The sequence below is a fragment of the Bacillus rossius genome, chromosome 1 (genome assembly GCF_032445375.1).
Source record: "Bacillus rossius redtenbacheri isolate Brsri chromosome 1, Brsri_v3, whole genome shotgun sequence".
Classification (NCBI taxonomy): Eukaryota; Metazoa; Arthropoda; class Insecta; order Phasmatodea; family Bacillidae; genus Bacillus; species Bacillus rossius.
Window position 1 is genome coordinate 138,752,478 of NC_086330.1, and position 14,927 is coordinate 138,767,404.

At 36.8% G+C, this 14,927-nt stretch overlaps 1 protein-coding gene across 4 annotated transcripts in view; it reads right to left on the minus strand.

Moving 5' to 3' along the window:
* LOC134546213 (uncharacterized) overlaps nt 1-14,927 on the minus strand; it is a 720,520-nt gene that overhangs the window by 368,345 nt on the left and 337,248 nt on the right. The window contains exons 1-2 of one of the 4 annotated variants that reach the window (XM_063388827.1): nt 10,026-10,143; nt 4,198-4,331 (exon numbers count right to left, since the gene is read on the minus strand). The exons of 2 other annotated variants lie outside the window; for them this stretch is intronic. The gene's annotated coding sequence lies outside the window, so the exon portion shown is untranslated. Of the gene's footprint in view, nt 1-4,197; nt 4,332-10,025; nt 10,231-14,927 lie in introns of those variants that run through there. One more of the 4 variants, XM_063388825.1, reaches the window with a different exon arrangement.

Genomic DNA, 14,927 nt, shown 5'->3' on the forward strand with positions numbered 1-14,927 from the left:
TATCATCGCTTGCGAGAAATTTTACATTCATGATATTACAGTATGTACATATGTGTGGAAAATATTTCTGGCAGAACAATGCAAAGGAAGCATTTGAGTTAAAAAAAATTTATAAGTGGCCCTTTAAAAAGTAATGAACAAAAAAAACTAAAAAAATCAACATGGCAGCGAGACCAAGCCTTCAGGCAGCTATAGTGTATCTCAACTCAGGAACGTTCTAAAAATGCGGTACTAATGGTCTACGTATAATTTCTGCCATTGCTTTACTGTTAACACTGTTTTATAACAACTTCAGCATAATGTGTTGCTGTGTAAGCGACATTTGAGAACTGTCGAGTTACATGGCACAGACTATATTTATAGGTTTGCAAAAAAAAACTGCTGAAGAATGGCTATTTTTTGAGTGATACCACTTCGAAATGAATAAATTATATTTTCTTTTTTACAAATTTGAGTAAGTTCAGGCATAATACACAATTAAATGAAAAGCCTGAAGTTAATGACATTTTTTAACAGTTTCTCCTGTGATCTCATTAATCAGGGGTGCCCACAAGGGAGGGGGGGGGGGGTAAAGACGCAGACTGCGTCAATAAAATTTCAGGGGGGGGGGGGGGGGGGGTTTAAAAGACGAGAAAAATGTATATATTATTTACATAATTATAGCTTCTAATGTGAAAATACGTTTCTGGTGCTTTGATAATTGAAAGGGATCTTGTAAATCAAATTGGAAACCCCGCACTTTCCTCAACAAAAGCAGTTTGGCATCTGTCGGTTCAGGATGGAAATATTACCTGATATGACCAAAATTATTATTAGAAAATCAGTTTTAATTAATGCAAAATGTGATAAAATATAATACTAAAAAAGTATAATATTATAAAATAATTGAGTAAATAATTGAGAAAATGGCATAAAAAATTTCGGAGGGGGGGGGGGGGGGTTGCGCATCATTAGGTTAGGGGGGGTGAGTTATAGTGTTGGGGGGGGGGGGGCACCTCTGCATTAATGGCACAGAATTATACTGTTTTCTAAGAACTTTTTCAACAGCCACTGTTTCAGCCTTTGATAATTCATTACCATATTATAGCAGCCACGCTAAAATCAATTTTTCAATAAAGAAAAACATTATAACCTAATGTTGGTTACAGTGTGGCTTTTTTCGCTCTTTTATGGGAGGGCGCCTTACTAGTGTGCGAGAATTTTGTGTGTGTTAAATGTAAAATGCGACGCTATCTTGTGCTTTTAGTGTGGTAACGCCTCTAAGCACAAGGCTGCACTCTTAAAAATTACAGTATATTAACGACTTTTCGATGAAGAATTCGACTCAAATAAACGAAGAATTCTGCACAACTTCAGATAACTGGATATAATAAAAACTACACCGTATTTCGACTTTCAGAGTTCTGTCTATGGGGTAAGAACACGCGAAGAAGATATAAAGAATTTCTGTAAGAGTAAGTTTTTGAATTTTTTGCTACTATACCAAGATTATTCTTGTGGATTCATGTTCAAAGTAAGTAAACATAGCACCCGTAATTTAAAGAAGATACGTGTACATTTACGAAGATCAGATCCCTGGGTAATTTGTAACCAGAGATCTCCATAAATTGAGAAAATTATTAACACGTGAACTCACGCGCGGTCTTTCCTTCGAGCAACGGACAACCATGCGACCGAGTGGTAAACTCTATACAGTTTTTAACGCTGACAAATTTTCGTTCACAAATTTATTTCTGTATCTCTATGATAAGACATGTCGCAAAAACAATTATGTTTTACCCAAAATAGGTGAATTTTAGTAGATCTTAAGTATTGCATGACAATAGAAAAAACGTCAAATGAAAGTGAATTTTGTCCAAAAGTGAGCATTACGTTATATGCCTCCCAAGTACAGATCTGGACCATTTTTGAGTAGTAATATTTGACGAAATATGGCTCTCAATTTCTAATTCAAAGTTGGACAGATACCTCAAACATGTTTTAAATCCTGTCACACCAAAAAAAAAAGGTTAATTTTTTTTTAAATGTTATATTTAAAACAATATATCACAGTGATGGATAAAAATGTTGAACTTATTTCGACTGTAACTTCTAAATTATTTTAAAACCAATTTTATTGTAGGGTTTTGAAAACTTAAAGTATGAACATGTGACCGGGTCTTGAACAGTCAGTGAACATTAACTGTCTTGAGAATCACGGGAAATCTAGCATCTCGTCTAGATGACTAAGAAACTACATGACAGTACTGTACGTTAATACATTTGAAAATAGCATGACGAACTAAAATAGCCTCAAAAGATGTTTTCACTGCCAAGATTGGCCCGAGTGAGCGGGTCTTGCACCACAAAATATAGACACGATTTAAAATAACAAAGATTCACTATTTAAATTGACCTAATCAGCATTATTTCAACATTTTATTCGCAGACTTGAAAAAATCTACATATTTTTTGTTTAATTCGTAATTAAAGAGACCTCATATTTATAAATAAAACAAAAAAAAATAAACAGCTTTTGTATTCAGGATGAAGTCGGCAATAATAATAATTCATAGGAGAATGAAAAAGGACAAATAAAAAAATAACATTTAGTTTTACAAAAAAGTACGATTCACAACACACAAACGTATATTAAAACTATCTTCTTTAGACTACAAATGTTGTACCTCAGAACCTAGCTCAAAATTCGGTAACCTTATAAGAACAGCCAATCAGGAAACACTTCCCTCTCAAGCGAGAGTATTAAAAGGCAGGAGAATTTCCAAGAACCTCAGTAGGTAAAATTTACCCTGATGATAGTGACTGCAAGGACAATAGAAACGCCTGTGCAACCATCGACTTTAAAGCCAATCAACTGCAGAAAATGGCCGCGAAAGCCTGCTATATTTAATAAGCTGGACTTTCAATGATGCTGTGTATTCCATCAACCTAAATTTACTTGTAAACAAGGAGTACCTTGAGATCATTTCTTTCAAACTGGGGACTCTTTGCAACGTCAAAAGTATCTACTTAACATTTTAACTGGACATACTTCTGTCTGGCTCAACTAAAGCTTTGGAGATTTCTTAAATCTCTCGCTAAACGCGTTTGAAAATTTGTTGAGGCAGTTAAAATGTTATGGTTCGATAGAAAACGACAGTGTCATTCAACGGGATCCTGGGTTTAGGACTGTGTGAATGTACGGGCTTACTGAAACGGTACCTTTTTTGGCACACTATCAAAGTTCGCTATAAATTTGTGAATAAAGCTTTTTGTAAACTAATAAATGTTTTAAGGAAATAATGAATTATATATATATACACATATACACATACACACAAAGAGCCATCGAGAGGAATCAAAGGCCCGGGCGCCAACCATTGACGGCCACCTACCTCCCTTTTATTTAATGTACTACCTTTAAAGCCCCCAATTATTAAAAAAAAAAAATCTGAATACTGCACATGTTACTGTGGCCATAACTGCAAACGTGATTTGTGCATACCGCATAACTATAAGGCATCTCATCCTCAGTTTGCAGTATGCATTTAAATAGGCACTCTCTCTTTCCAACGCACGATTTCTGCCATTAGCACATTCCTTGATTCGTTATGCTCTGTTGCCAGATACACGCAAGAGAACACAAACGTTTCACACAACTTTATATTATAATTAGAAATTTTTCAAAAGAATTGAAACATTGCGTTTTGTAAAGGCAAACAAATTACTATTTTGTAAGTACCCTTTTTTTTTTTTTTTTGTATTTCATCAAGAGCATCATCTGGTAATATTCATATTTTTTTTTAAATATCATTTATTAAAAAGTTTGGCTCTATTTTCCAAAAGCACATAATTATATGGACTAATTGGTTATTAATAATGACCGAGTACTACAAATAAAGTTTTTTTTCCTGTGAAATAATTGGTGTTAAGCCTTTAATTGTTATTCTGAATTCCTTTGTGTAATTCAGAATTAACAATCCCTTTCTTTTAATAGTTTTTTTGTTTGTTACAAGTATTGAGGATCTCTCCTCCTATTTGATAACCCAGCCTTCATGCCTAAAATGATTTTTAAGGCTGGGGCCCCCATGGGCACGGATACGCCGTATACGCAAAATGGATAGGCGTTAGAGATGCAGCTATGCCCAGAGACTGAGGCTTTTTTGTTTTTGTTTTTTTTGTTTGTTTTGTTTGTTAGACTAGAAATACTAGAAATACCGATGGTGTGTGAAGGCCGCTAGTCGGCCGGGCGGTGAGTCACGCCCGCGAGCCGAGGGGCCGCGGTGACGTAATCCCCGACACCTCGTCCTCGGGGGTCGCGGCGAGCAGGTGGAGGTCGCCTCTGCACTCGCCTGCCAGAACCAACAACCTCCGTCAGGCCTCGCAAATAACACCTGGCCGAGCAACCGCACAGCGATGCCAGCGAGATGCACTTCGCCCTTCAACTCGTCAAGGGACACAACAAAAACTACGCTGAAATAGTTAATCGCAAAAGAATTCGTTCGCGAGTTTCGTTCAGACGGGAATAAAAATAATGTTACATCATCGCATCCACCCTTGTGTTTTAAACAAGTAGTCGGGCGATCTTCGTGTAGTTACACCGCGTACTGAGGCAATAGCAATATCGTTAAGTCCTGATCAGTTTCCAAAGTATATAAGTACATAGTAATTATATAATACTTGTTTCAGTCCATATTGTATATATTTTGTGTATGTTTAACATGCTAAAATTCATAACAGATGCGTGTGTACAAAGCTATGTACATATTTTCTTGTAAATATATATTTGAGGGCATCGAAGTGTCTCTTTTTGCTTGTGGTATGATGTGGATATGTAAACTGTACATATTACAATGTTTTGTGTGAAAATGACGTGTTCCAAAGCCTTGTGGTACCAAACAATCAAAGATTCAATGCAATGAACATAAACGAACATAAACGCAAATCATGATTTACTGTCGTGGAAAAGAACTAAAGACAAGTGTTCGTAAAATTTGTCGAAAACAGTAACGCAATAGTATTCGTCCACTTCGTCGACTATTGTCATGTGTGTAGAATCAAGGTCAAAACTTACTGGGTGCACTGATAGTGTTGAGTAAGCTGACACCTAAAGGGTAGAATGATCCGGACAAAGAACGAACTGTTGTTGAAAGGAAACTCATTACCCTACTATTTATGGACAGAAGTCGCAACGAAAGATTGCTGCACCTGCATGAATACCACGAACAATACCAGCTAACATTACCCAAAGATATAACGCTCGTTCCAAGAAGCGGACAAAGGAAGCCGTCACGACGAGATGAGAGAAACATTGTGTGGTCGGTGCAGCAAAATCCTCATGTTTATGGTTCTGCGCTTCCATCTGATGCAGAAGCTACTACAAAGAACATCAGTCAACACATTAGACTTAAGCAGGAAAAAGCCCTTTATAAGAAAAGAAAAACAAAAAAAAGCTTGCTTTTGCAAAGCAGTATATTAGCAAGCCACCGGAGTTTCGGAGGAAGGTGTTAGTTACTGGTGACTGCAAATTCGAACAGCTGTAAGAACGTGCAGACCACAGTCAGGTATAGCGGCGAAAGCAGAACGATAGGATGATTTATGTCGGCCATCTGTGACAAGTACCTAGCTATCACGTAATACATATAACTGTGAATAAGATGTCCTACTGGAATATTTTAAAGCTGAACCTTAGGCTTTGCGTACAGAAGCTGGTATTTGATAGCGCCAATTACTTTCAGCAAGATAATGATCCTAAGCTACAGCTGGGATCGTCAAGGGATGGCTGTTGAACAATAGACTTCACGTCCTGTAACCACCCCAGTCACCATTCCAATTAGCACACAAATGAGCTATAATAAAACAGATCCTGTGAAAATAAAATAATTACAAATAAGGAAAATCTTAGTGTGTTCTGCTTAAGAATGGAGCAAAATATACCCATTTAACATAACGCAAAAACTTGTAGAATCAAAGCAAAGAAGACTAAAATTAACACTTCAAAAAGGAAATTCCACCAAGTAATGAAATGCTGTGTGTAACGTAACTGTTTTTGTTATTGTGCTGGAGGAATACTTTAGCAACATTAATTTCAATTTTATTTCAGAACTATTTAATTGAGAGGTTTTTTAATAGTAAAATAATCTACAATATCATTTTAAACGAGATATTTTGTATCAAAATACACTTTTAACATTCACGTTAATAATTGTCAATGGTCAGTGGACAAATAATTTAGCGACAAATTGTAATGAAATGTTAAAATAAACACGTCTGACAAACATTTTCAGCATTACGTCCAAAGTTTGGTCTCACACGCAGTGTTGTCATTCATTTTCTTGTCGTTACCATTATCTGCGGACTTTTCCCGTTCATTTATCACAATAAAATCTTGCATTTTGTGTTTCGTTTTGAATTTTCTTAACAGCTTAATATTATCTAACAGCGGTAAACATACACGCAATTGTTCATAATTATAGTTTCTTGAGTTACATTTTGCGGGTCTAGAAATTACGTTTGTAAAATATCTGGCGAAAACATTTGTGACAAACAAATGCAAATACAGGAAAAGTGCATCAAGGGGCCCGTCTAGCATGTGTGTACTTGCTTTGGTGAGGCGGTGTTTCTAGCCTCTAAGTGCAAGGCTCTGAACTGGTGCGCAGTCTTCTCGTCGTGCAGATAGCAAATAAGATGTGAGCGGTGACCACAACATTTTATGGCGGAGAAAAGGAAGATAAAGCTCTAATGCAAGTTCCTCTTCTAAAAATACGCTTTAAAAAACTAAACACGGAAACAGTACTGTAGATACAACCTCAGCGTAATCTTAAATGCTTTTCGCAAACAGACTACTCTGATATAACGAGTAGTTTACAAATCGTGTGGTTTTTTTTTCTGAAGCTCTACATACAATATGTGTGCCCAGGTAAGCAAGAAAATGAAAAATCTCAACGCAATATACAAATAATCTTGGGTACAATTTATTTTGGTCTTGGCAATATACAGGGGAAAAAATACAACGTAACGAACTTACATTATTTGTAATTTGTTAAAATACCTCCCCCTTATATTTTTTTTAATTTCCACTGCCTGATTATCTGTAAAACTGAGATGGAGCAGTGGGGGGAAATGGGTGGGGGGGGGGGGGGAAATTAAAAAAGCCGAACCGCGGAAACGCCCGCCCTTTCCCCTTCCGCGAAAGCCCGCCAGGAGTGTCTCCGCGGCGCAGCAAGGCGCTGCAGAAACCACGAGGTCTGTTCGCCAGCTGGCGATAAGTGGCACGAGGAGCAGGAGGGGCCGGGGTAGGCGGGGTGTCCGGTGCCTGCTAATTTCTCCACCCGCCGGCGGCGGAGCAGCGATACCGCTATCGCCCGACCGGCCGATAACAGCCGATAGCAGCGCAACGCCTTGCCGCGCGAAGAGCAGCTCGCGACACTCCATGCTCGGGGAGTGGGTAGTCAGATTCCGTGTTCCTTATTGCGTATCCAGTTTCAATCAAAGCTTATTCATATATTCAACATCAAATTAATATTTTCGTATTTGTACACTTTAAAATCATAATTACAATCGAATGCTTACTTTGTTTTAATATTTTTATGTTAAAATACAATTTGATGTGATACAAAGAACAATTTCTCCCAAAAACAGTTCCTCACATATTTTTACATATTTACTTAAATAATTAGGGTGCTTAGACAGCTTTGCATCACAAACACACCCCAGTCCTTTCTTTATTTTAATATTTTACGTTAAGGGACCAGCCTTGTCAAGGGTGTATGTGTGTTAGCAGTAGCGGATCCAGAGGGGGGGCCTAAGGGGCTCAAGCCCCCTCCAAAAGCATCTGGGTCCACTATTGTTTTAGTGTTTGCCTTGATAAAGCCTAGCCTCAGCCGGGTCAAGCCCCTCCCAAACCAAAATCCTGGATCCGCCACTGTGTTAGTGAGGCGGGATGATAAGCGCGACGCTCGCTGGTGCTTCTAGCGCGATATCGCCTCTAAGCACACAAGACTGAACTGGCGCGCAGTCTTCTCGTCGTCACAGGATAACTGTGAAATTTGAACGGTGACCGTAATATTACATTGCGCAGAAATTAAGATAAAGGTGTAATGTAAGTCCCTTGAGTGCTTTCAAGAATCTGTACCGGTTGATTTACGCCTAAAAATTACTCTGAAAACATGCGTTTTAGCTATTTTAACTCTTCTAAAAATACAGTTTAAAAACTTAATCCAAAATCAAAAGTACTTTTCGGACCTCATCGAACTCAAATGCTTTTCGTAAGCAGATCCCACTCGAATATCTTGAGTTGTTTTGAAATGGCGTTTTTTTTCCTGAAGCTCTGCGCACCGTATGTGTGCCCGCGTACGTCGCCTACATGGCAGCCCTGTTCCCGAGAGGGCTAGTTCTGTTTAATACATCAAATTATATTTAACGTAACATATTAAAATTAAGTAAGCAGTATATTGTAATTGTGATTTAGTTACACACCCGATAGAAAAACAATCTGTAATACACGGTACTATATCATATTGTTAACGTGATCCACTCACAAACACGAATACATACCCACCAGAGTAATTTAAACCACAAAATTTGCAAGTAATCAGTGCTTAATTCGTTGGCCAACAACTTATATAAAACGTTCAATTTAACGAAGCATAAACCGTTTCGTACGGCACAAATTAGCACTAATAACAGAAATAAATTAAAATCGAAATTTCGCATCTGAATATACCACGGTATTTTATTCGCAGCACTTTCGGGAGCCCTATACCTTATAGTCATATTTCTTATAGTTGGGTTCTTCCGTCAAACTTATAATCTAGGCCTACCACTGGCCAATCCGCAAAATGACGTCACATGTTATTTTGCCACTTCTACGTAATAACTTCCCCGAAAAATAAATTGTCAGTTTCAGTGGTTAATACGAACACGGCCTGTTTTCAAATGGGCCATTTTAGGCCAGGCCATATATCAAACATATAACCAAACATCATCGGGATTGAACAGCATTGTGGAAATTGACCTAACGGTACACAAATAGTGATCTTTGATAATGTACTTTGTTTATAATTAAATCGCCAGAATACATAATTACATTAAAATATTCAACATAAGTGAAAGCGTTATTTGCAGCTTCAGCTGCAACGAATGACGAGACCAATGTTTGAGACAATTTATAACATTTTTTTAAACATAAAAATAACACGCTCTTGAAAAAATATTAAAATTGTGAACAAAAAAAGGAATTTCCACTCACTAGTTTCCGACTGGGATTTTATCCGCTAACACATGCAAGTAAAATGACTAACCAGCATTACGAATACGGTCAAGCAAATCTGCGTGTCCATGTAACAGGCTACCATTGGAGTTGTCTACACAGACACTCCACGTGTTGGTGGACGAAATTCATTTAAAGATTCACAAACCGACAGATGTTTTTACATATTGTACCTAAAAATATGTTGGTAGTATTTTTGAACGAAAATATATATATATATATATATATATATATATATATATATATATATATATATAAATATATATATATATATTAAACATTTAGCAAGTTTTCAAATATAACGCAGTAATTTTAAGAGCCTCTTATCTGAAGAAAAAATTGGTAGTTTTTTTTAATGTTCAGGCATATTTTACAAACATTTTCCAAGATGTTTCGACACTAAAAATAGTTTATGGTTTTAAGGAGTGGTAAAGTTAGGTTAGGATTACTATTACAACTACTGCAATATCGCGAAAATGATCGGGTTACGTTAGCTATATTAAAAATACTTTAAAATAATCTCAATTAGTTAAGAATAAGTTGACATTCAAAAAAGTAAAAATGTTTGAATTGGGTTCGGAATAAGCAATTTAAAATGTAGTTATCTTAGCCCAATTATACGATCACATAAGTACTTTAAATGTGGCTAACCTAATATAACCAACTGTCCACGATGTGGCAAAGGTAGTGAAAAAAAACAATGAAGCATACCACATGAAATGCGAGAGTTTGTATTTAAACTACAGTTTGTTGCGCAACGGAGCGTCAGCCTTACCTTTAATGCAAACCGTTCTCAAAGCCCCGTTTGAACGAAGCACGTTGAGCACAACACGTCGACACAAAAACAAACCCTGCCACACACACGTACGCACAGCTGTAGCAAGACTGGCCAGGTGGCGCGCGAACAGCTGGTGAATCAGGCGAAAGGGAGAGGGGAAGAGAGGGGAGGGACTCGGCGCAAGCCAATGACGCGCCGAGCCGTGGACCACGTGACTCACCGGCAGATAATCATTTAAAGAAGTGGGGGGGGGGGGTTCCTTGTTGGAGGGGAACAGGAAAATCACCCTACGGCTAATAACTACGGGCATGGGCAAGACGAGGATCACCGCAGAGGAATGCTGATCCCCCCCCCCCCCCTTGTGCACATCTTTTTTTCAAACAAAAAAAACGCACACAAACAAGGCGATGAGTCATCTACAAAGCCACCACTGGCCGACCGAGCGCAACGAAGTATCCCTAAGCTGACGAGTAAAATAAAACTTTCATTGAACACAGTAACGCTGCGTAACGCTGTATGATGCAAATGAAATAATGTTTTAACAAATCACGTTCGACACATCGGTGACGTCATTGCAAAAAACATTCACGGACATTGGCGCACACTGAGATGAGAATCTGAATTCTGTTTTGGAATGATGGTTAAATAATATACACATATTTCGTGTATTTTTGAGTTTCTGTTAAAACAAATGAAAATACACATCTAAACTTGGTAAAGAGTAAATTCATGTGTTCATGTTGCAAATAAACTTGTAATACGAAACTCGGACACGAAATTTGATGTACAATACTTTAAAATAATGTCGAGCGTGATAAATATATGAAAAGTATTAATTTTTAGACAAAAACTTGTTTCCTTTTATAAAATTTAACTGTAACTCTGTTTAACAAGATGTTAGTAACTTAACCTAAACCAACCCAACCCAGGTTACGTTAGACTAAATTATATTTATTTCTTACTATTTTTCTCAAAACCTGTGCATATGATACGCTTCGGGTAGTTTTGGAACATTTATGCATTTCGTGCGTTGGTATAGAGTAGGTGTCTTAAAAAACAAAAAAAGTGAAGATAGTGCACTTTATGCGCAACAGGTATTTTCGCAAAGGCTACAATGTTTTAATACGAACCGAATCCATACCCAATACATGTTAGGTTAGGCTAATATATTTAATTCCTACAATTTTTCCGAAATCGGTGCATTTGATGCGCTTCAGATAGTTTCGGAACAGTTATAATGCAGTTCGTGCGCTGGTGGAGGCAGGATGGCTTAAAAGAATAAAATGTATAGTTAGTGTATTTGTGCACTTAATGTGCTTCGTGTAGTTTTAGAAAAGTTATAATGCAGTTCGTGCTTCAGTTCAAGGATATAGATATTTTTTAAAAATAGTAACTATATGTTAAATTTAATTTAAAATGTTTAATGTATTTAATAATTTAATAAGTTATGATGCAAGGATTGAATTAAGTTGCGTATGGTAAAGGTAAACCTGTACAATAGGATCATAAATTTTCTAAAGTTTTATTTACAAAATAGGGTACAGGACTTACCTACGTCATAATATTTTAAATATATATTTATTTTGAATACTTTAAGAATGTATTTATACCTTATTTTATTATAATCGGTATGAATTAAGAAAATGCTTATGTAGAAGACATACAATGTCAAATTATTATAGTTATATTAAAATTTTATTTAAAAGCAGTTATTATACAGTTTTCCATGAAAGAATGTCCCAGTTATAAAATGTGTAATAAAATCAACTGTAAGAGTTTTGGTTCAAGGTTACAATTAAAGAAAAACTTAAACAGTTTTAGATACGCGCATGCGCGAGTACTGCTTTGTTGTTTTCTCGCTTGCAGCGCCACCTATGGAAAATTGCGACTCCTGGGCGCAAAAAGTTTTGTGTTCTGCAATTTGGTAAGAGTGAATCTGTAATTTCAGTTCAACGTAAGTTTCGTTTAAAGTTTTATTGTGATCTCCATGTGGCAAAAACATCCGCCGATGGTCGCGATGACAATTTATTGTATTTTAGGTGGCCTCTACGTTCACCTGACATAACGCCAAGATATTTTTTTTTTCCTTTGGGGCTTTATAAGTTCGTGCCATCGTTCCGCTGCTACCTAATGATTTTGCAAGGTTGAGACACAGAATTGAAGAGGTTATTGCTTCCATTACTCCGGACTTGTTTACCAAAGTGTGGGAAGAGTTGGGCTTTAGGTTCGATGTGTACCGTATAACTAGTAAGGTGCACATATCGAATATTTGTAAGAAAACTAGGTTAGTTTACCTTCTATTTGATGTATTATTCGTTGTAAATCGTCTAAATTTAACTGTTATTATATACCATTGAAACTGGAAATTCTTTTATGGACATACTGTATATATTAAGGATAAAGATAAGGGCAAAGACTAAGGATACACACACCTATGTCATTAGATAATGTATTTATATTAAAGTTTTATTTAAAAACATTTTAACTATTTTATTACCATACATTATATATTATGGATAAAGGAGCGTTATCTAAAGACGGAACTATGTCGTAAGAAATGTTATATTAACCTTTTATTTGAAAGTATTTTAATAAAATTAATTGCGATATATTACACAAATGAACATGGCATACGACGAAAGACATAATTATGTCTTAAGGTTATGTAATAATTTTTATTCAAACTTTTTTTTTTACTAAAGGACTATTAGAATTTATATATACATATTATATACACACACACTTTTATAAGACTTTTTTATTGTACGTCATGGTAGCCGAGCGGGTACAAGCGTATGCTTTAGTTCGGACTATTATCAAAGTTAAGCGCCATCTAGAGTGGTTGGTACCTATAGGAATAAAACACGCGGGTCCGCCATCTTTTCGAGGTTTCTGAGACTTCCCCACAGACGCAGCACCGTAGCCTTTCCGCTCCATATTCACACAATTACTCCTTTTAAATGCCGTATCCCGAGAGCTAAGATGTTTACACACAAAAAAAAACCTTACAAATACAAACATAGAACAGGATGACCAAGGACTGGGAAGCATTAAATATCTCAGCAACCACATCAACGTCACCGTTTAAATTGTATATATATTTTTAGCATGTTATCAATACTATGGACAGATGGTAGACCTTGCGATTTGGTTCGTTGTCTAAGGTGTGATACTGATAAGTGATAGTGTTTGATTTTCAACCAAATATGTATCTTCTCTGCACTGTATCATTCAGCTTACTAGATGTCTAATATCGGTTGGATAGCTTACCTACAGCAATGCGGGTTTCTATTTGACTAAATCCCTGATTTCGTTGTTCAGCCAACATCACACATCAATTTACAAGTACTTTTCCACCTACATGGCGCATAAGACCTACTGGAAGAGATACGAAAAAATAACTCGGTTCTATTGTAAAATCAATTTAATTGAAGGCAATTCTGTTCGGTAAGGTTTTTTATATACAATTTTTTTTAATGTTTTAATTGCAATGTATTAGCACCTTAATTAATAAAGAGAACCAAGTTGGATGAGGTTATTTGAAAAGTACAAGATTTTAGCAGCGTGTTACATTTTTGTACATTTTCGCTGAAAATAAGAACCATAAAACAAAGCCAAACAACGAGGCGAAGATAACTTCAAATGTGTTGCAATCGCGCCAGTATTTGCAGTGTCAGCTCGTGCGATGAATGATCGCCATTGCGTTTCCTGAACTGCATAGGGCTTATCGCTCGGAACAGGACTGGTATCGTAATCCCTCGAAGATAATTATCTTTACGATAGCGATAGCTGCGAGACTTCGCCTTTTGCTGTTCGTTCGCCGCCGATAAGGCGTTGAGTCGAGGAAGAGAAATCGATCGACGGGTATTAGACGTGGGAAGATTAGACTCACTTTGCCGCAACGTCACAAAGGTAGATTACTGAGACGCTGTGCGCATATGTTCGTGTTTTTACGGCGGGTGTCATTTGCGAGTAAACTACTGTTAGTTAAGGCGCCCGCCTACCTGGGAGCACATCCCGAAATTTCACTCGCTGGCTGAGCGACCTTGCCGGGCGACAGCGGTCGGTACTGGAACTAGGCGGCTGCAGCAGTGTTCGCACAGTGGGAGTGCTATCCATTTCCCCCCTCCAAAGGAGAGTCACCACCGTAGTAGGGTGTTTCCAAACCACCAGTACTTCTGCTCTCACGGCAGAAAGAAAGACAGCTGATACCGCGTGCATGCTCCTCTCTCCACCCTCTCCCCCTTCCAGCTCCCATGCCACTGCTCCTTGGTTGCCGACGGAGCTCTTATTCCAAGGCTATCCATTTCATTTACGTCTCGCGAGGACCTTTCTGATTGTTGATGTATAATCGTATGAGCTACATGTAGTCAAGATGCTAGATTATGAAGCGTACGGATGTCACAGTTTCTCCAAACATAATAAATATTATTTAATAAAATATACATTTCTCCTTTCCAAAGAATAATGATATGTGTAGTAAATTGGTGAAAACATGCAATAGGAAGGACAAATTCTGTGTAAGTGGAAGCAAGTTAAATAAATTGTGGTTTCCTTCGTAGATGAGTTACTCATATTAGAATAATCATTTTATTTTTGTTTATTATCATCAATAGTAGGTTATGTTCACGTCGAGCGATATATTTCGTACAAAATATCTAGTAGTTAGTTATAATAATGAACTCTTTCATAGTAAAATATTATTCATTGCGTCGATTTGCGTAATATACAATAGAAAAAAATACAAATTAACATTATTCAGAACCTAATAGTTGTAAGTACAGTTATTTTACATATCCATGAATTTTTTTAAAAATTATATTGTAATCATTTAATACATTTCATTTATTTTTAACACAGTGTAATCTTGTGAGTAATTGAAAACATTTATAAGTTAAT